Raw genomic sequence first — 22708 nt, 5'->3', positions numbered from 1 at the left:
AATGGTATAACCAATAAGAGAGCATCTGAGATCCTGAAGGTAACATTCATATTCAATCATCTATATAGAAAATCCTTGGGGTTTTTTTTGTTTTTATGCAGATCACGCTCAAATTAATGTATCCATTAAAAATGCTTCCTAGGCATTGCTTAAGGCTACAATAATATCTTCTCTCTTTCAGTTCATATACACATACTAAAGAGCCAATTGCTGTTATGAAAAACCGGTGTTGCTTAATGTCACAATACAGCCCTCACTTCCTTCTTGGATAGGGTTTGGAATTCTTTGAAAATGGGCATTAATGATCAAAGTGCCACCCTCTTTAAAAGTATCTTCAATAAATAATCAAAGAGCTTCCCTGCTGTTTTCTTTAGGATATAGTGCTCCTTTTATAATTATGGGTTTCGATTTTTTACTTTTGAGAGGGAAAGGAGGGGAAAAGAAAGACAGGGGAAAAGAGCATTTAAAGGATGTTCCATTTCCTGCTACTGCATTCTAACAAAAAGAGAACATGGTTACAAACATTGTTAGATTAAATTCTTTGACAATGAAGGGATGGGGATGGAACGTTAAATCCTTTAACATTTTATTGAGCCCTTTTTTCCTCTTATTAGGTGGGAGGATTCTTTGACCACTTACAAAGTGACTTTGTTTCCAGACTTTTAAATATATGAAAGAGAAACCTTTGCACAATCTGTCAGCTGCATTTTCTAGAAGATAAGGAACATTTCAACCATATGTAGGACCAGTGACTTAAATATTTACTCTTTGTGGTATGAGAGACGAGGCTTGCTTTGCCAATATGGATGATTTCAATGAATTTTGCTAGGTATTTTTACTGTTTTATTTAGAACCACAGGGTACACAGGAAGGGAAGTAGTAAAACAAGACCTCAGTAAATTAATTATAATTATGCATGCCACACAGATGAATAATAATCTGCTTGATAAATGTATAATACCATAAAATATTATGTGGATTTAAATGATAAAGGCAATTTTAGTTGGAAGTTGGGAATAATATATAACTTGAGACACCGGCAAGCTGTCCTTCAGTTTAATTTGGCTTCCAGCTGTGGCTCAGGTTTTGAGATGAAGCTATTTATTTTGAGTAATTGTCACAAACACTCAGTCAAAAATGTAATATGGTGCCACTGGAGAGTGTTTGATCTCTGAACTGCTCTGAAATACAACATTATGTTATTTAAAATTATCCATTCCATCAATATTTGCCAAGCGGTTTAACTCAAACAGGTTTATTACCTGGATTAGGATCCATTTAATTGAATGACAACACAGTAAAAATGAAATAAAAGTTTGTAGTTGAAAACAATGTTTCTCTCTTTTATTTTGGTTGCTTGAGCTGTGTTAAATTTCCATCAGAGGAATTTCAGGGTATGTCTACATTGCAGAGTGCAGTGTATTGCAGAGATACTCAAGCTGGCTTTAAATGAGTCAGTTTGGGTACCAAAGCAGTCTGTTTGCTTTAGCGTGGAGTTCTACATGGACTAGTATACCCTGCCAAGGACTTACACTGCATTCTGAAAGAATAGATATAACCTTTTCTACATTTCCATCATTAAACTAGACACTTGCACTGTTGTGTTAAGTCACCACTAATTTCCAAAGGAAAATGCAAATAAGACTGATAAGGCATATGTGCCTTGTCATTGAATTTTCATGGAAACATATCCACCTAGACACAAGTCAATCAGTAACTGGAGGAATCACAAATTGTACCATAAAATGATCCAGTAATAACTGGGGAGTTGCACATGTTAGCTTTGCAAAAGAGTCTCATCATCCCAGCAATTTAACCAGCAGCTTCTGGGGTAAACAGCATTCACTTTGGAGTGGGAGTAAGCTTGTTTGCTCAATACCAAGTGTGAGTGTTAGACCCCGACTCAATGAGGTGCCCAACGACTAGGGAAACAACGGTCCAATTACCCATGGATCCTGTTGCTCGTTAGCCAGAGCAAGCAGGGAGCAAATACTAGCACACATTGCTTGCAACAGCTTTATTCAGAATGGAGACAGCTTTGGGCGAGCTCCCTCACCAACAAAATGTGGGGAGCAGCAATGAACAAGTTTTTTCCCATATTTATACACTTTGGTTTATACTCATTAACATTCACTCTACCTCCGTCCTGCCTTCTGTTCTACCCATTTCTCCTCCCATGTCAAGCTCTGCCTCTGTTTACTTCATTAGCATGGAATTGCCTATGCATTTCATTACTTTACATGTCTTTTTGCTATGAGCACATGTCTAAGACCTTGACTTCTCTTCTTCAGTCAATGGGCGGACTTTGACAAAAACCTGGAACCTTCTGGAGGCGTCTTCACCAATCAAAATTCACCTTTTTGCATATGTTCATCTTGGATTCTGTTACCAATTATGTGTGATTTTTCACATTCCAGTCTGTTTTTCTGTCTTAGGTTGTTCCACATTCCTAAAATGTCACCTCATTTATAACACACAGACTCACACAGATTCACTTGCTGCTTTTTCCTTAGAAAATGGTTGACACAGTTAAGATGGTTACTTAACATAAGAAAATGGCTGACTTAAGTATCATTCTCCCTTGTGGTCATGCCTTGTATTCAGCTGCAAATCCAGTGCTCTCTAAGATCCAAATATTATCCCCTAATGGTGAGTACTTAATATACTTCCTGCCCAGTCAGACATAAGATCAGAGAACAAGGAAGAGAAGGTGGCAGCTCATAGATCCATGGATACCCAATGCATCCCTAAATTCCTAAAGCAGGATTAATTTTAGACCACAGATTTAATCCCTTGAAGGATAGGTCTTCTAAGATACAGCTCTGGGTAGCACTTTTGGCCTGTATGTCCCATACTACTAATAGCACTTTCATAACACTGCAAAAGACACAAACCCAAGCAAAGATTTTGTGTTTGTGAAAGAAAGGATGAGGAGCCAAAAATCCCCTTTAGATCCAAACAGGGCATGTCTACATGTACATTTGCTGCAGCACCAGTTTATTCTCTAGTAAACAGTGCCAGGCAGGTGTCTACATGTGCAGGGAAGCAGAAGCAGATTTGCTGCCAATCTACTCCTGCTTCCTGGGGCCCTGCAGTGGGCCCCTGCCACCATGGGGGGGAGCTCCAGGTTCTGGCTGCAGCTGCCAGGTGGTAGCCCTCTTCTAAAAAAACAGACCCACTCACTGCTCTCCGGCCAGCCAGTTTCCTGGCCAGCAGCAGTGTGCACAGTGCAGGGACAGCACATGGCAGCTCTCTCCTTGCCACCTCCCCCACCCCATGCTACGGCTGCTCCAGCCCCTGCCCCTGGAAGTGATGACCAATGTCCCAGGCTGCTGCTGGTGACCTTGCTGGCCCTGATGACTTGCCGTGCTGACTGCTGCCTGCCCCATACCTGTGTAACCCTGCCCAGATCCCCCATGCACAGTGACTGCCCGCCTGCCCACCACATGCTATCCTAGGGATACTACCATGTACCTGCTACCTTGACTCTGTCTGCTTGTCCAAAGCCCACCAGAGACACCAATGGTGGGCTCCAGGATGCCACTGCCAGGGCCACCATCACCATTCTGGGCTTCCTGCCCTGCCACTTCTGGGCCCACCGGGATAGACAATACTGGTAGTGTCACATAATCCAGCACACTTGAGACAATGAGCAGTGGCTGGAGGTCTTCAGGATGACCCAGGCCACCTTCTGGGATCTCTTTGAGTGGCTCTGGCCACACCTGGAGCAGCAGGACACCAGCATGAGGCCACCCCTCCACATGGACACCCAGCCGGCCCTCATCCTGCTCAAGTTAGCAATGTCCACCAACCTATTGTACATCGGCCACCTATTTGGTGTGGGCAAGGCTACCACTGGGGAAGCCATCCTGAAGGTGTGCAGGGCCCTCCTGGATGTGCTAGGGGACATGGTGCTCCATGTACCTGACCCCTGGAAGTGGTGGGGTTCCATGCCCTGGGGTTCCCCCAGTTCATTGGCACCCTGGAAGGGACCCACATCCCTGTCACCTACCCACCCCATGGAGACCACCCCTATTACAGCCAGAGGAGCTTTCAGTCTGTGGTGCTCCAAGCTGTCATGGAGCACTGCAGGGCCTTCGCGTACATGAGCACTGGCTGGGCGAGCAGCACCTACAGTGCCCGCATCTTTAGGAACACCACCCTTCCAGCCCTGGTGCAGAGTGGGTGCTTCATGGTAGGGATGCTGGACCCGCAGCTGGGCACTGTGGTGGTCCTACCCCTGCTCATCAGGAAGCCCATCTACCCCTGTCTCATGCGGCCTTATACTGACCAGCTGGACCCCCGCCAGGCCCATTTTAGTTGGTGCCTGGGCCACATTTGCTCCCAGGTCACATCTACATGTGAGTTACTGTACAGTAACTAATTGCAAGTAAATTTACTTGCAATTAGGGGGTGCTATTACTTTAAATTTTACTGTGCAGTAAGCATGCACACATGTTGACACTTGTGCTTACTGGGCAGTAACCCATGCTACTGAGCAGTTAAGCATCTAGTGTAGATGTGCCCAGTGTTTCCTCCACCAAATAACTAAAAACTTTCTCAGAATGAGTAACGCTTTACTCCATTACTGGATAAAAACAACTAAGATAAAGCAGACTGATTAGGATTTGCTTGACAGCTGACAGACCCTCAATGGTAAATTGTAAGATTTGGAGTGCAGACCCAATGGCATAAAAGACACAGGATTGCATGATGTCTGGGTGGTCAGTGACAATGACACCGGGATTCCTCAAAAAGTTTGCAGAATTAGGTTTGCTAGGAGGATCACTAGTTTCCCTGGTGTGGACCAGGTACTGACAGTTGGTGTGATGTGAATGCTGATCCATTGCTAATCATCATCTCAGGAACTCTTCAACTGACCCTGAGCAACATTGTTCCCCCTCATATCCAATGGGAAGTTGTAACTAGAAAGTTACTGGAGAAGATCTATGCCAATACAAGCCTGTTGCTATATGATAATCTCTTAAATCCACCTGTTGCACATCTACCACCACAACACCCACTGTGGACCAAACTGCCACCACCCACTGCACCAGGATTGCATGGCAGAGACCCTCTGATATGAAAAATAGAGGCCAACATCATCAGCAAACAGGTTCCTTATCACAGATCCTGCAGTCTGCCCACTCAGCTTCAACCTGCCATACCGTCAGTGGGCCTTGAAGAAGAGGTTTCAGACAGGGCAAGGTCTGTGTGTAGCCAACGTCCATTGTTGGGGTAATTGCAACAACCCAGACTGTGGCAAAACACACATCCTATTGCATATTGTCAATGACTGCCCACTGACTAAGCTCAGCAGTGGACTACAGGACCTGCACATGGCCACTGATGATGGTATTGCATGGCTCAGCAATTACGCACACACTGACTGAGTGACTAAGGCAGACTGAGAAACCCCTGTTAAATTTCCTGTGATCAGAATTTCATGAATTAAACACTAGCAGCCATGGTATTCTTCATCTCTTGTTCTTGTGCTGTCACAGCATAGCATATCAAGAACTCTTCATGTCATCAAGAGTCCCAAAATGGAACAGGACTTTTACTCTCGTATGCTCTGACTGCCTTTCTCTCCTGCTTAATCAGTCATAAGATATTTGAACACAACAGTTTCATCAGGGAAGCTACTGTATTAGTGGCTGAGAACAACAGATTATTGTAATGCCCAACCAGAGCCCAATGAGGAGGCTTTCTTGAGATGGTAATCTTGCTGTAGAACAGACAGCACTGATAGCAAGTCACAAGACTGTTTTGTCACACTGCACAGCTGCATCTAACGGTGGTTCTGCATATCTGTCCTCCTTCACAGTACCTCCATGAGAACAGGAACTACTGTGGAACAGAGAAATTATAGGACATGTCTATACTGTCTGAAAGAACAACCAGGAAGCATACTTTATCCACTCACCTGTTCTCAGTGTGTGGCAATGTCCAAAAATAAGACATGTAGCCAGTTTAGTGCCTGTCAATAAAATTACCCATGGAAAGTGCAGTTGTTTGTGTAGGTAATAAGCCTTCAGACAGTTATGCAAATACATTAATACACATTTACACATGCACATATGTCTGTAGTTATGCATTTAATGGTTATCTGTTTTGAACCTAGCAACTAGCCAAAAATGTGAGGACTTGCAAATTATTTCACTTAGGAGAAACTGATAATGGAGTCAAGTAGCTTCATTACAATTCTGCTTAATGAATATACAAAGCTCTGCTTCCTTGAGCACAGGAAGAACCACACAAATAGAGGAGGTTTCAAACCTCTTTTAGCTATCATTCCAATCTAAAAGTATTATCGCTAGGCCTTTTTTGGGGCCTATATAATTATGATATTTTAGGCTGTGCTACATATTTCTTCATGGTGTCTTTCTGAACTCAGTTTTCCTGTTTTACAAACTGAGCTCTCTTCCATGCACACACATAATTGCACCCTAAATAATGTTCATCAAAGCTTCTCTGTCTAGATTAGCTGAAGCTTACACACCCTTTTGTTTTGAAATGAGATGTGTGTGTGTGTGTGTGTGTGTGTGTGTGTGTGTGTTATGGGTTTCCAGACTACTATTATTTCAGGTACCTTCTGCCACAAAGGAAGTTAATGACATCTCACAACTATTGCAGTGAAGGGTAGCAGTTACATCTAATGGTTTCAACAAGATATAACCCAGCCCATAACATTATTCTTATGCTACTATTTGAAGCTTAAACTAGAACAAGATAGAGATAAATCCATATATATTTAGCAAAGATATAATGAGAATAGGAGCTGGCTATATTGGTGGTAAGATCCCTGTAGCAGCATATTTTGTGAACTAACACATTGCCTATTTTTATTAGACCCTGACAGGAGTTCATGTTGGTGATATGCACAAAGAGGATGTATAGAAAGAAAGGGTCTCCCTGCAGTGAGGTGTTCTATGATACATTGCCAAGACCCCTAATCAACAACCTGGAAACCACTAAGACTGTGATTGTTTTGTTTTCTGCACCATATTCTTTATGGGGCAGCAGGATTACTCTACACATATGGCTGATATTCTGCAATTAATACTACACATTTGCTGCATTCTTGACACTCAGTCATGCTGAACTCTATTACTGTATTTATGGTGCTATCATACCGCTTTGTGCTAAGAGCCTGGCAACCATGGAAACAGATACGGCTGCTCATTTCACACATTTGTCCCAAGTCTGCTCATCAGTCACTGCGTGCTTATAGCATTAGATACACATATGTATGCCCTTCGCAGATGAACTCCACTTGCTTGCTCCTTCTTCCTTTGAGGAGCATTACTTTGAACTGACTTGTTTATCTTTTTTCAAAGCTGTGTGCATACAAAGGAAAACAGCAGCAAGTCTCAATGTGTACTGGCTGACAAAAAGTTTGTCTGGGATGATTTAGACATAGATGAACCTGACTTGAGTAGGAAGTAGGACTACTTGACTTCTTGAAGTCCCTTCCAGCCCTATTTTATGATTATACTCATTCTGCTGCATGACTATTATGGACCGTATCTTGGTTGGATAGTTCCCCATTTTTAATAGGCAGGAGAAGAATCCACTAAGGAGCATACAGCAGAGAAAGCAGCAGAATAGATGCACTTTCAGTCCACTGAGCGCTCAGATTTCTGCAACACGTCCTGCAGAGGAAGGTCTCAGGAGTAGGATGGAATGGAGCGCAAGCAGAGGAATGGCTTTGATAACTGCCTCTCTAAGGATTTATCAGCCACCCCTGAAACAGGAGGCTGAGTTCCTGTGATCTCTACTGCAGCCCTTAGGTTTCACTGCCAGATATTTATGGGCTTCCCTTGCAGGCCACAACAAGAGTGGGGGATTTCTGTCCATCACAGAGCTATCAGGGGAGGGTGAGTGGAGAAGAGGGGGGAAGATTTGATCCATCCTTTATTAATATGCCCCAAAACAAACAACTCATAGAAATAAGAAAGAAACGTGTGTGTATATAAACATATACATATAAATATACATATACAGTTCATTCATTTTATGATGATCACCTATTCCATGCTGAAAGTGTCCTAAGCACTGTACCAGGTGCAAGCAGAGACAGTCTATAGCTTTAGAGCAGTGATTCTCAACCAGAGTGCCAGGGTGACCGAGGGTGCCACTAGATCCTTTGAAGGGTGACCTGCGGTGTGAGCAGATAAGTCAGTTGTGAGGAGATAAGCTGGTGAGTGCATGTTCAGGCTCTTCTCTGCCTGACCACTGCCCTGCCCCCACTGCCCAGCCCATCTGCAAGGTGGTAAGCACTGTAATAAGTTAGTTTTTTAAATGGGGTGCCACTCAATTCACACAAGTTATGGAGGGATACCTTGACTCTAATGAGGGGCACCTTGAGTCTATCAAGGAGTGCCTCCAATCTAAAAGGTTGAGAGCCATGACTTAAGAGCTTACATCATGAAAGACTGACAAAGATAAGATCAGAGCTATACCAGGAGACTGTTTGTTTAGAATTTCTCTTCTTTGCTTAAATCTTTACTTATTTCAAGGAAGGAATTGCTTCTGGCAGCACAAAATATTTGCAAATTGCACAAAGAAAAGCACTGATTTAGAAATTACAGTAGCGATATGCTCATAATCAAAATGGATGTCTGTGATAGACTACTATTCTTTTAATTAAGCAATCAGTTATTTTCCCTCCTGAAATATGGGTATTGATGTCCCATTTTAGGAATCCATAATAGCCTTTTATCTACAAAGTATATAATCTATAAGAGAGCTTTTTATATATTTATCCTCATTTTTTATTATAGTCCAGAACCTAGGGAAAGGTGAGGAGGAAAAGTTGGAGAGCATAATGCAGCATAACTCTCCTTCATCAGGTAAAATCAAAGGGACAGTTCTGCTTTCACTCTTGAGCATGGTGGAACTCAGCTCCCATCCTTCCTGATTCCTCATTATCTAATGAAATGAAGACTACACAAACAAGAAAATCTGAACAGGGACCTGGCTGTAGAGATTTGGGCACCAAACCTTCCTGTAAATAGATGCAGCTGTGCCAGCTACTGACAGGAGAAGAATTGTACATGCTTTGGATACCTACCCTGCATCTTCACCCCTACCACTTTCTCATGCTTTAGTAGGACTGACCTTATTTACTCTTTCATTTTTCTTCACTCTTGTAATTTTTCTTGATAGGGTACAGCTGGGGATCCTCTCCCACTGAACAGCAAGAGAGGGAAAGTAGTCATAAGCCTGAATTGAGAATCCTTGTCTTACAGGATGGCATTTGCCTCTGTAGAAGTTTCTCTAAAAGATCATTACCAAAAATGTAGAAGTGATTAAACAGGTAATTGGGATGTGGCCCATGCCCTGACCCCAGATCTACAAACTCTAGTTATTCCTATGATGATAGTAAAGGCATGAGTTGTCTCATATTGAAGCTTCAGTATCATCTACAATTTGCAAGACAGTCAGATTGTCAGAGTTTTCTTCAAATGATGAAAAGATTATGCCAAACAACAAACAGCAATCTTTCAGAAACAAACCAAAATCATAAGAAACAGAAGCAGAAATGATGAATGGAGGCAGACATCCATGAGAAACAATACAAGTCTCAATACCTTTGAAAGAGAATACAAGGCTAAATAGGGACTGGTCAAAAAGATGAGAAATGCTTAAGCAGGACCAGCCAAAAAAATAATACATTCATAAAACAAAAACAACACAGATACACTTTACTTTTTTGTTGCAGTTTTGGATTTTGCATCTATAGATTTATGTATTTATGATCAATTTACTTGTAATTGTTAATTTACAAATCTATAGCACACTACATAGCTGTAGGGAACAGTTATCTGTGACACCACACATTCCAGTGTGTTACTGTTTACCAGGCCCATCATATTCAGTGACAAAACAAAGTCATGGTTCTATTCTGAAAACATGTAAAAAACATGGCAGCAAAGGTTTCCATTGCAGTTGTGGTCAGACATTGACTTTAACAACCAGATAACCTAGGCTGAATGCAACGCTCTTTCTTCTCAACCATTCTCACCTTCAACAAGATTATTGAGGCTAAATTAGGCTCCAAGCTACAGATTTGCATCTGTGAATTCCTATTGCACAGGTATGATTCACTGGTATACCTTTGTTAATAATTATGCTGATAATATACAGAAAGGAAGAGTGTTTAGTTCCGATGAAACTGTTTTGGGGGACAGGGGATATGGTGGCTTCTCTGTCATTTGAAGTTACTAAACAAGATGCATTTCTAACAGATCTATTGTCAATCAATCAACAGATATGAACCTAATTCAGGAATTTCTAGGTACAGTTCCATCACTATTATTATCTTTTATCAGGTTAAATGATCATAAGAGTCCCTTCCCCACTTACAATCTATAGGATAAATACCAGACATATAGTGAGCATGTAGAACATACTTCAAGTACACACAGAATATTCAATACAAACTAAAGACAATAAAAATGAATCAGAAAGAAACAAAAATTCTCAGGTTCATCATCATTTTCAAACCCTAATTCAACAGAAAAAATTAATCTGTAAGGGAGTTGCTAGAAAGCAGCTCCTTGCTTCGGAAAGGGATGGGCTTCTAGGAGCACATAACTCCAGTCTTCCAGCATCAGCACTGGCTTCCAGTAGCTTTCTGGGCACAATTCAAGGTGCTGGTTTAGATCTGTGTGGTTTAGATCTGGGCCCTACATACCTGTGTGGTCTGGGCCCTACATACCTAAGGGACCTGCTCCCCTATGCCCCAGCACATCCCTTAATGTCAGCCAAAAGAAACTTTCTGCTGGTAACATCAGTACACCATGTCTGCTTGGTAAAACCATGTGGGAGGTCATTCCCAGCAGTTGCTCCTCAGGTCTGAAACTTCCTCCCTCAGGTGGCCCAGTGGCCCACCAAAGCCCATGCTGGACATCTTTTGGAAGTGTTACAAGTCTTTTCTATTCGAGCAGGCATTTAGCAACCATAGTTAAGTTGAGGCATCGTTTATTGGATCTTTGCTTCATTTTGTTTCATTTTACTTCTGATACTTTACTTTGTAAGTTGTTCTAATTCTCTTTATTGTACGTCCACCTGAGCATTTGTAGGGAAAGCTGGTATATAAAAATAAATAAATAAATACATAAATAAATAAATAGTTGTTGGGAGCACTGTAATGTTTGGATCTTAGCAGTCATGATAGCTAGAATAGAGCTACTACTCACAGTTCTCAGCTGCTGTTGCAAGACATCTTCACTTAATCATGTCTTGTTTGCCTTTTGTTTTTGTCATTTCCCTGAAACCTGAGGAAAACGTATCAGAAGATGGGAAACCAGCACATAGAACTTGGAGAGAAACAAACATTTCTCATCCATCCAGGTCCTCATTCAGCTCATACACAAATAGTCACTATGACTGTTTGTGGAGATTTGATCATTAGCTTGGCACATCATACTTGTATAAGATATTAAAGCTACTTTTTTCTTGTAAAAACTACAGTGACATATAATTTTCAGCAACTCATTAAAAAAAAATATATCGGGGGACATATTACTCAAGAACTCTCCTTCAGTTAGGTTCCTGACAGATGTTCATTCTAAGGCATGATGAGATGTAATCCATGATCCCAACAATCATGCCTCATGCCATGCAACATGTGATCACAATCATGCCTTACTTGCCAGTTCAGGTGGACTCCAGGCTCCCCCTATACCAGCAAGCTGAAACCTGAGTGCCACAATCAGCTGATTGTCAATTGGGGCTGGGGACTGAAGTGGGACCTGAAACCGGCCCCAATCCAATCCCCACCAGCTAGTTGTCAACCCCCCACCCTGACAATGAAGTGAATGTCAACCCCCCACCCTGGACAGCACATACAGTTTTTACAGGTCCTGGATCACAGACACTCTGAGATCCCATGCCTGGGGATAAAAAACACATTTGCTGTCCAGCTGGCTGGCATATGGGGTTTTACATGTCCAGGCACATAAGAACCCCAGGTTTATGCAGCAACCTGATCCCAGGGTCCCCATGTACTAGGCCTTGTAAAAGCCTGGGAAGTATACACAGTTTTTACAGATTCTCGGGTCCAGGGATTTGGTCTGCCAGGGACTGTATCCCTGGACTTTAGGGTTGCCCCATGTTGGATCCTGACACTCAGCCAAGTGTTGGGATGTGTCATGGGTCAGCCTCAATTAGCCAAATGTTCAATTTAAGGCATGTTACAAATGAGCCACAACATTTTTATATGCTATATCTGGAATAACTTTGTGGTTCATTTACTGTATTTTATGCCTTAAAATTGACATGAACATGTGGCTGGGTTACTATTTAAGGTGCAATTAACATGTTAATCATGGCTTAAATGTTACATGTGTCAAAAGCCTAAGAGTCCTATTTTGACTTCAACCCATGCAAGACAGAGGATTCTGAGTTAAGCTTTCCCAAAAAGACAACTATACTTTGCAAGTAAAAATAGACCAACAATCGCACATCTATCTTTGCATGTATGTTAAAACCTGATAGATTTGTCCCTTGTTATGTTCTGTTTATAACACCACTTACATTTTTTCTGAACAATAGCAAGTTTTGTAGACCATGGTATGCAAAATAACATATAGGTTATCAGATCACCTGCTTTCCAGATATAAACTGATTTCCTGCAGAGAACAGAAATCAGGAAAGAACTTCCAAATCAGATACTGTACTTGAGTAGCAGCACAGCAGGGTTTTTTCTCCTGATTTGTACTTATGCCTTTATCTGTCAGCATTAGGTTCAGTGTTGATGTCAGTGACTTCCTGAAGCACAGTACTAAGCTTGAAAAGGAACACAGTGTCATTCAAAGAGGCAAAAAAAGTTCCAGTGTCAGAAAATAAGATCTGTTAAGTATGATAATTGACACAAATTACTTTTTCTGTTCCATCATGGGCTACTTTTTGTGTATATCATTTCAGATGTGTTATTGGCTAGATAGCCTCAAAGGCTCCTTTTGATTATCATGTAAATACCTAATTAGAGATTTCTAAAATGTGTGGAACATTAGTCAGATTGTAAAGGCTCCTTCCCAGACGTCACAGACTGTCAGATCAATGCTGGTGCCACTAATATGATGGACTATAATGGCTCTTCTGATGCACATTATAGTCTATCATATCAAGGCTGAGTTAGTGAATTTTTCAGTTGGCGGATCATTGCCCCAATAGATTGTAACAGCTTCTTCAATGAAACAAAATAAAAAATATTGAACATGCTTGGAAGGTCATTATTAAAATGAAATAACTCTGTTGTTAAGAAAACAACACAATACACAAAGTGATTAGTGCATAATGTGGACATTATAGATTAATCTTCTGAAAAATTGCATTTTAAGGAACCATTTTTGAGTTATTGAAGTGAAAAAAATATCTTAATGCTCTGACACTCTTATTAGAAATTATTATTATTATTATTATTACACACTTACATCTCAAATTGATATATTTTTCTATACATAAAGTTTCCCTAGGCTCAGATCTTGTAAATCAAATTTCATTTCTAAATAATTTTATTTTTTTTCCTTCTTCTGGCCTTCTTTTTACAGTCAGAGGTTTCAGAAAATCTCTGCCTTATCCCACTATACAGAAGGCCCCTGTGAGACCATCATTCATCTAGCTGAGGAGAATGTGACAGGACTCCCTTTGGAATTGACCAACTCCATTCCTCAGTTGGCTATAGGAGTTTGAAGAGCTTTGTGCAGGCCATCCTTTCACTTTACTTGACTTTTTTCTATTGATATCTATGCATACAATATACAATAGTGATCCCATACTATCCTGTGCCAGGGAATGCATGGGTCATTCCTGTAGAACTCCTCTGTTATTGTAATAACACACATGATTGCTTTGTATGCATAGAACTCCCAGCATCTGCTAACCTGCAGAATGAGTAGCTTTAACTACATTTATCTGGTTGAATTTTACACACCAAAAAAGAAGATTTTCATCATGGAAAAATGCTTCAACACCTTAACTATAATTGTCCAAGAAAGAGAGAAAGAAACCATGTAAGGCAAGACTTTTCTCAAATAAAAATGAAATAATATAAAGTCCCAGGGCCAGTTTATGTTTTTAATTACATCAGCGTAACCTTTTTGATGTCAGTGGTATAGCAACTGAGACCAGCACTTAGACCATAATATCTAAAACCTAATTATAAAGCACTTTAAGGATCTTAAGGGAATCAAATCACTGGACTGGTAGAACATTCCTAACCCTATAATTTTTCCATAGTGTCCATTATTGGTCGTGTAGCCAAGAGCTTTTCTATTATTCCTTTTTTTAAACTGTTCAACTGGTTCCAATGTAATATTACACTTAGGAGGACAAAAACAATATTAATTTCAATAAAAGCATTTTAATAGTTTTATTTCCTTAATAATCTCATGTATTATAGTTCAATGCCTTCTTACAATTTGTGTCAGAATGTAATAATCTTACCAGAACCATGCTGTCATTCTGTCTGTATTCTTGGGATTTTCCTTCAAAATGTGTGGAGCATCTCACTTGGCTCATCTACACAGTGCAATTAATGCAAAGTCATAAACTCCGGAGCAATAAACTCCGGAGTTTATCACTGTTTGAATGTGCATTTGGGAGCACAGGACATTGAGCCAGGTTGGAGCAGTGCTGGCTGGCAGGGGACCCAGGTGCTGGCCTGCCAGCCTGAGGCTGCTCCCTCCAGCTCAACATGCTGCAGAATGTCTGTCTAGAGCACAGAAGTGCTTCAGTTCAGGCCTAGCCAGCAAGCAGCCTCTGTACTGAAGCACTCTTGTGCTCTAGCCAGACAGGTCAGTGTCTATATGTACACTGCCACAGAGTCTTTTACTCCACAGTAGGACAAATGCAAAGTCCTGCACTTAGGACAGAAGAATCCCATGCACTGCTACGGCCTAAGGATTGACTGGCTAAGCAGCAGCTCTGCAGAAAAGGACCTGGGGGTTACAGTGGACAATAAGATGGTTATGAGTCAGCAGTGTGCCCTTGTTACCAGGAATGCTAACAGAATACTTCATTAGTAAGGCTGCATTAATAGGAACATGGAGAGCAGATTGAGGGGAGTAATTATTCTGTTTTATTCTGCACTGGTGAAGCCACATCTGGAGTACTGTGTCCAGTTTTGGGCCCCCCACTACAGAAAGGATGTACACAAGTTGGAGAGAGTCCAACAGAGAGGAACAAAAATGGTTCTGGAGCTGGGGCACACGACTTATGAGGAGAGGCTGAGGGAACTGACTTTATTTAGTCTGCAGAAGAGAAGACTGAAAAGAGATTTAATAGCAACTTTTAACTAGTAGTAGTTAACATGTAGTTAGGGATCTTCTGAAAGGGCTAGACATTTTTAAATCTGCAGGTCCAGATGCCCTCCACCCAAGGGTGTTGAGGGAGCTGCCAGGGGTCATTGCGGAGCCCTCGGCCCAGCGCTGTATGAGCATTCATGGTCATGTGGCCAGATGCTGGGGGATTGGAAACTGGCTAATGTGGTCCCAATTTTCAAGAAAGGGAGGAAGAAGGACCCAAGTAACTATAGGCCTGTAAGCCTCACCTTGGTGCTCAGGAAGATCTTAAAGAGAATCATCAAGGAGCATATCTGTGGGGGGCCTGCAGGGGAGATCATGCTCAGGGGCAATCAGCATGGGTTCATTGTCTTTACAGGTACTAAACTTAATGCACCATAACTATGGTGTATTAATAAATGTGTAGACATGCCAAGTCTGTAGCCACCTTCAGGATTTCTTTGGAAAGTGGTAATGGGCCCAAAAAACCACATAACCTGGCATGCAGGGATCCAAGCAGCCTCTACCAAAAATTAACCTCCCCTGCAACTCTACCATTCTGTTTAGCAACACTAAATGAGTAAGCAAAGTACCTGTTTTTGAGGCCATAAAAGTCATTCCATCCATAGAATGTTAGATCCTAAAGACATGGTTAAGCTATCAGAACAGTATTTAGATCTGGAATATGCCACTGATTTCTTTTATTTCCCTGGACAACTAATTTAACTAATCTGTTCCTCAGTTCTGTAGGTGTAGAAAGAAGACAAATTGCACAGGGGCTTTTTGAAAGGTAACTTCATAAGTGTGATGAGGACATCTGGATACTGTGGTGATGGTAGAAGAATATGAAATGTATAAAAGAATGACAGAAGGATATCAAAATCACTAGAGAAATGACAGAGTTTTTTCAGTGAGAATTCAAAAGTTTATATGTTCAACAAACTACAAACTTACAATATAGATAGAATCAGACAGTGATTTCCTCTCTTTGGGCAAATTGCAGTTGAAATACTTTCTGTGGAACTCTCAATATTTTTCCAACTTATACAGCCATGTGTGGAGATCTCCACTAAAATCATCAAGTGAATTTAATAAATGGGATAGGGCAAGGTTGTACCTTTAATAACTCATCCAAAATTCTTCCTCTCACCTCTACTCTCTACACAAATCTTATACTAGTAAAATTATTTGGGTTACTGGTATAAGCACATTTTTACAGATACAGCTGCATCCAGCTTTGGAAGGGTAGTATCACTTTAACAATACTAGTTTATGGTACAGTATGACAGGAGTGGCCAACCCATGGCATACATGCCACATACAGCATGGGCAGCCTCTGTGTATGGCATGTGGCAGTTCGGGGAGGGATGGGCAGCACAGCAGCAGATAGAGCAGGGAACAGAAAGAAAAGCAGCAGATGGGATAGGGGAAAGGGATCAAAGTAAAATGACTGAAAAAAGGTTGGCCCCCAGTGTTCCATGAAATATAGCATAAACAACAGAAGAGATGAATTCTTAAAATAAGAACCCTACTTAATGGGAAAAAAGAAAGAAAAACAATAAAATAAATTGTAGCTAGAGGCAGCATAACTTGAATAATTGTGATACAGCCCCCTGCATAGCTAGCAAGGGAGAGAGGAACTGCAATGTATCATGATAGCTGTAACCAGTCTTGCAACCATTTTGAATCAGTCTAGTTTCTTGCACAAGACAGAAAAGCTTCTGACTCTTGGTGCCATACCAATGATGCTACGTTTAATAACTAAAGTCTCTGGTCCTTATTAGACTGCTTATGCTCCCAGTGAGGAGGCAGTGCATTAATGGCAGAACTAAACTGCACAGAATGGAATACGCAATAAGTAAATAGAGCATGGGGTATGCATAGCATTCTTTCAAGGCAGAGATCATGGCAAAGACCACCTGCTGAGCTGAGCCTGTCTGCTGGTTTTGAAAAAGCCCGGAGAAGATGTAAGTGGCATTTTTAGTTTTCAGCCATCAAAATGTACAGTTTACAGAAAATCATCCCAAGTGGGTTTACCAAGACACCTCCCAGACTTTATTCCAATGTCTCCTAGAACCATGCAGCAGGAGGGGGAGCAGGGTAACAAGCATCAGCCAAACAAAGCAGCTCAATATATACTCCAAGAGATGAACCTGCCTTATATCCTTATGCTACAAAAGACTCTTATGTGGAACAGCACTGAAGTCAAGAAGGCCCCACAGGAGTGCAAGGGTCTTTCTGTCTCCTGCATCAGGACTAGACCACTAATATTTAACCAACTGACCTTAGCATTATTGCCCTTGTTCTCCCAGTCCTCCCCCCGCCAGTTCTGTTTGACTCTCCCGTATTCTCCCGAAGCCCCAAAACATGCAAGGAGAACTACACGTGTTGTTCCCTGTTCCCACACTGTTGTCCCTGAAGGCTCAGGGCCCTGTATACTTTTTAGGTCAATGTCTTTGTCTCCCTCCACTACTGAGAGATGCCTCTGACTTCTGTACAGTCAAAATATAACGAATAACAATGCAGGACACATCTACACAAGACATTTACTGTGCAGTAGACTAATTAGCTGTACAGGAAATGTTTCGATATCTACACATGTGCCCCACTTAGGTTGGAGTAAAAAACTCCAAAGCAGCATATGTGAAGATGCTGCCCCAGCTGACTGGGGCATGAAGATGCTTCAGTGCCAGGACTGCCTACCTGCAAGTCATACTGAAGCACCTTCATGCCCCAGCCAGCCCCTCCACAGCACATTGAGCTGGGGGGAGCAGCCCCAGGCTGACAGACTGACCCCCCCTAAACCCACTGCCAGCCAGGGCTGCTCCACCCCAGCTCAATGTGATGTGCTCTCAGGCTCATGTTCAAACAACATGCCTACATGTGCATGAAGTGCACATGTAGATACCCCAGGTTTCAAAAAGCCACACAAGGAGGGTGAAAAAACAAAAATGCTGTGACAAACCCAACAATATTTTGAACAGTTCATGGGATGTCATGCATGCTTTACTGAGTTTACTTTACTGATGTGGAATATTTGGTCTTCCTGAAAAGCCAATGTTCATAGAATCATAGAAAATTAGGGTTAGAAGGGATCTCAGGAGATCATCTAGTCCAACCTCTCAAAGCAGGACCATTTCAAACTAAATCATCCCAGCCAAGACGTTGCCTATCCAGGTCTTAAAAGCCTCCATGAATACAATGTTATACTGCATTCATTTATATTGCTTTTATGTTAAGCTGTCTGTATGTATCTTTCTTATTTTGGGATATAGTTTTGTCAAAGGAACTAAGGATGCATACCTAAGGGAAAGGGAGAAGGCAAAATTGTTAAATATATTACTAGGGCAAGAGCAATTGCCACTCCCAGACACAGGAAAAAGGGACTATTGCTGGGATGGGCACCTAAGGTATTGTTGCCCTGAAATGGAAGAATCAACCCTACAATAGCAAAGGCATCTCAAAGAAATGGGCCATTAGCCAGAGGAATTCCAGATTCCTCAGAAAGCAAAGACATTTCTAGAGAATTCTTAGACACATCAGCAATTGGGACAATGCTGATGGGGGAAGAAAGGCTTGAAGGTATTTTGGGGCTACTGTATTATAGTTGTGATCTTCAGATTTGGGGAAGCCCAAATTTCCAGTAGTCAGGGCTGGTGGGATCAGCAGGAAGGCTGATCTCTTAAAATCTCTAAAGGATTAGGCTGTAGTCAGATGAGATGGTGAAACTCTTTACTTGTCTTTTTCTTCTGTCTCCAAAAAATATGGGCAGATTCCCTGTTACAATTCTTTTCTTTGATAGAATGAATCTTTTTGTTGTTTTGTCTTCTCACTGATCACACCTCTATTAAAATGTGATTTCAGGGTGAATGGTATTCCAGGCTTGCCCACTCTTCAGACATGGGGGTGTAGAATTATTTTACAGCCTAAGGGAAAGCTCCCTAGAGCTGGCAGAGATTCACCCAATTCTGCTGTGGGATTAGTGGAGTGGTTATGCCAAACTTTGGTCTAGGCCAAGCAGCAGGACAGTGGGGAGAAACTTGGGGCTCTGGGGTACCCCACCAATGTGTTTGTGATAGATTGTCTTTCTCTTGTTGAATTCAAAACAGACTTTGCATGATGCAGAGACAAAACATATCAGTGTTACAGTGTTGTAAGAAGACTGAAAATAGTTGTTTTTATGTAAACCTTTTAACAGCATACATTTATGGCCCGTAAGTTTCATTTGAAATGGATCCCAGATCTCTAATTAAAAAAAACAAAAAAGAATTAATATATTTTACATTACAAGGGTACATTATAATCATACAGCCTGACCAGTATAACATAGGCAATATAATTTAACTAAAAACTCCTGAACCAAATCCATACACTTAAGGTTGTGCAGTATCTCTCCCTCTCTCCAAATTTAAGAGACTTTAAACTAGTAGCTATACTTAGGAGCCACATGATCTTGGTTGATGTAACACTGATATTGCAAGTGAGAATATACCAGTAACAATTAATTTTATTAAAGAGTCCACTTCTCTCTTCCAAAAACCATGTGAACCATGTGAGAAGACAAGTGATGCTATTTCAGTGACTGATATCTTAGAGGCAGTGAACACAGTAATGGAAGTTTAGATTCACTTACATTATTGGAATGGCAAATATTGTGTTGAGAGGGCTGATTCCTTTTCTACTTGTTCACAACCCACAAAGCTGAACAGCACCTTAGTACTTATATTAGAATCCAGTCCACAGAGAGATTCTCAACAGCACAGAAGAGCAGAGTCTACAGTGATAGAAAACAACTCCTGTGCTGAGTAAGAAGAAATTGGGTCAGATATTCTGTCTTCCTAAAGAGAAAGATGACAATGTTAACCAAAAATAATCATATGTCAGTCCCTTTCTTCCAAATTCTTCAGGGTTTTTTTCCCTTTAATTCTTTCTCCATACTTTCAATAGCTATATTTTTGGTAGTTGAAATAAGGTACAAAATCTTTCCTCTGCTTGCTCAAGAACACTAGCTTTTAGCAAGGATTTTCTTCAACAGAGCTAACACCTCAAGCAAATTTAAAAGGATAGATAAGACCTTCACTGTGGAAATAATCTGTCATTATTTCTCCAGAGAAAAGAGAATAACCTACTCTTAGAGGCATAAATAATCTACCTGGCTCATACTAGTGTCTGTATACACCACTGATATTCATAATTTTATCTCCCTAACAGCCCTGTGCCACAGGGAACTATTGTTACCCTCATTATGTAACCAGGAAACAGAGGCATAGCAGGTTAAGAATAAAATTTTCTAATGTAACTGTCTGATTTTGGAGCCCAAGTTCTACTGCCTTTTTTCCTATGTGCCCAACTCATTTCTGAATACAATGCACAGACATATTTTAAAACAAAATCCTAAGTGATTAAGAAGCCTGTCATGTCCATGGTTGAGTCCAAGATTTGTTAAAGGCAGAGTGTGGGAACAGTGAATGGTGCTGCAGACGTGGCTTTAACCCCGCTCCCAGCTCCCCCTACCACATAGGCAGACTGTGCCACAGGAGCAGCATCTATGGATTTTTGTAAGCCCTCAAATCAGGTAAGAATCCTGCCCTAATATCATGATATTAGCACTCTTCCCTTCCCCACCCCCATGCTCAGCAGCACCTGCCCTTCCTTCCCATTCTCCCTGCCCCCACCCCCTATTGCCACTGCCCACAGCTGTGTGGAGGCAAGGAGATCTCCAGAGCCACTCTTGCCCTGCTCCAGCTGGACTGCCTGAGCATGCCCCCAGGCTGGTAGGGAACACCCAGGAGTACTGGGCAGGGAGAGGAAATTTGCCCACCACTACCACTGCCACTGCTGCTGTCCCTGGCTTATCCTAGCTCTCCACACAGACACAGTCTAGTTGGAGTTGGGCAGGAGAGGCTCTGGAGCAGCTCTCTCCCCCAGGACAGCTGGAGACAGCAAGGACAGAAGCAGTGATGGGCAAGTGATGAGGTTAATGGGAGAGGAGAGGCTGCTGAGCACAGGCAAAAAGGGAGGAGGGAACACTTATCTGCTTTGAGTGTTTAAACAAAAAGTCTCCAGCTGTTGTTTAGTGCCTTTTTGAAAGGGAGGGTGCAACCATGTCACCATCTAGACCTACCCTAGGTCATGTCCAAAGTGACATAGAGAAACCATGGCAGAGACATGAATGGAACCTAGATATCCATAATCCCAATCTAAAATGCAACCGATTTACTTTCTGTATTTTACTAATGAAAAAAATGAAAATCTTTTAAAACTGGCATTTTATTTGAATTTGCCAGTAGTAAAAAACTCTTTTTAGTTAAACAGCAAACATACTAAAATAGACTTAATGATTGTCTCTTGTGTGTTTTATAACCAATATGTTCATAATATTTCTTAACATTGCTGCCAACCTTGATTGGCACTTTTTGTTATTTCATATACTTCATTTTACAAGGACATCCATATCATGGAACAGAGTGCATCACAGTTGTGAATCATAACATCTTACCTCTACCCCTTGGGCTGAATGAGTGGCATGGAGCCAATCTGTGGGCTGAATCAGACCTACAGATCAGCCCTACATACTGGATTCAGCACATGTCCTGGAGTGGCTGGAGTAAACGCTGTGTGCAGTGCAGTCCTACTCCATCTGCTCCACGGCTGCACCACAAGCAGCAACCGCTTCCGGCCTACTCCACGCATAGTGGACACTGCTGCTTTGGGGTCATGCTGCATGTGACAGTCACTCTGCCACTCTGGAGTGGCTTCTCCTGGGTTATGCTGTACACAGTGGCCACTCAAGGACATGCCACAGGATCCGGCATAGAGCCAGCACGTACTGGAGCAGATGCCATGTGCCTCAAAGTGGTCAGAGTAGAAGCTGGATGTGGTGTAGAAAGCCAGCTGGTGCACTCCACATGCTGCCAGTGGGTCACCTCTGAGACCCACAGGAAGCACTGGAATTCAAATAAAAGGGTTTTGCAGGGTGAACCCAGTCCATGGGCCATATCTTTGACACCCTCTTTCTACAGCAATGGTAGCTAAAAGTTGCAACATAAGTCAAGTATCACACATTAAGACATTCCTTTAGAGTTTCTTCTAAAGGATAATAGTGATAGATAATAATTCTTCTATAATCCTTATAGGCTCGGCAGTGCTATGTTGGCTAGCACTAAGGAAGAAAGAGACTTGGGGGTCATCATTGACCACAAGATGAACATGAGCCTGCAGTGGGAAGCTGCGGCTAGTAAAGCGACCAAAATGCTGGCTTGCATCCATAGATGCTTCTCAAGCAAATCCTTGTATTCGGCCTTGGTGAGGCCGCAGCTGGAGTACTGCGTCCAGTTTTGGGCTCCACAATTCAAAAAGGATGTGGAGAAGCTAGAGAGAGTTCAGAGAAGAGCCACTCACATGATCAGAGGTCA

The sequence above is a fragment of the Alligator mississippiensis genome, chromosome 3 (assembly GCF_030867095.1).
Source record: "Alligator mississippiensis isolate rAllMis1 chromosome 3, rAllMis1, whole genome shotgun sequence".
NCBI lineage: Eukaryota > Metazoa > Chordata > Crocodylia > Alligatoridae > Alligator > Alligator mississippiensis.
Note: the sequence above shows the minus strand (reverse complement) of the source record.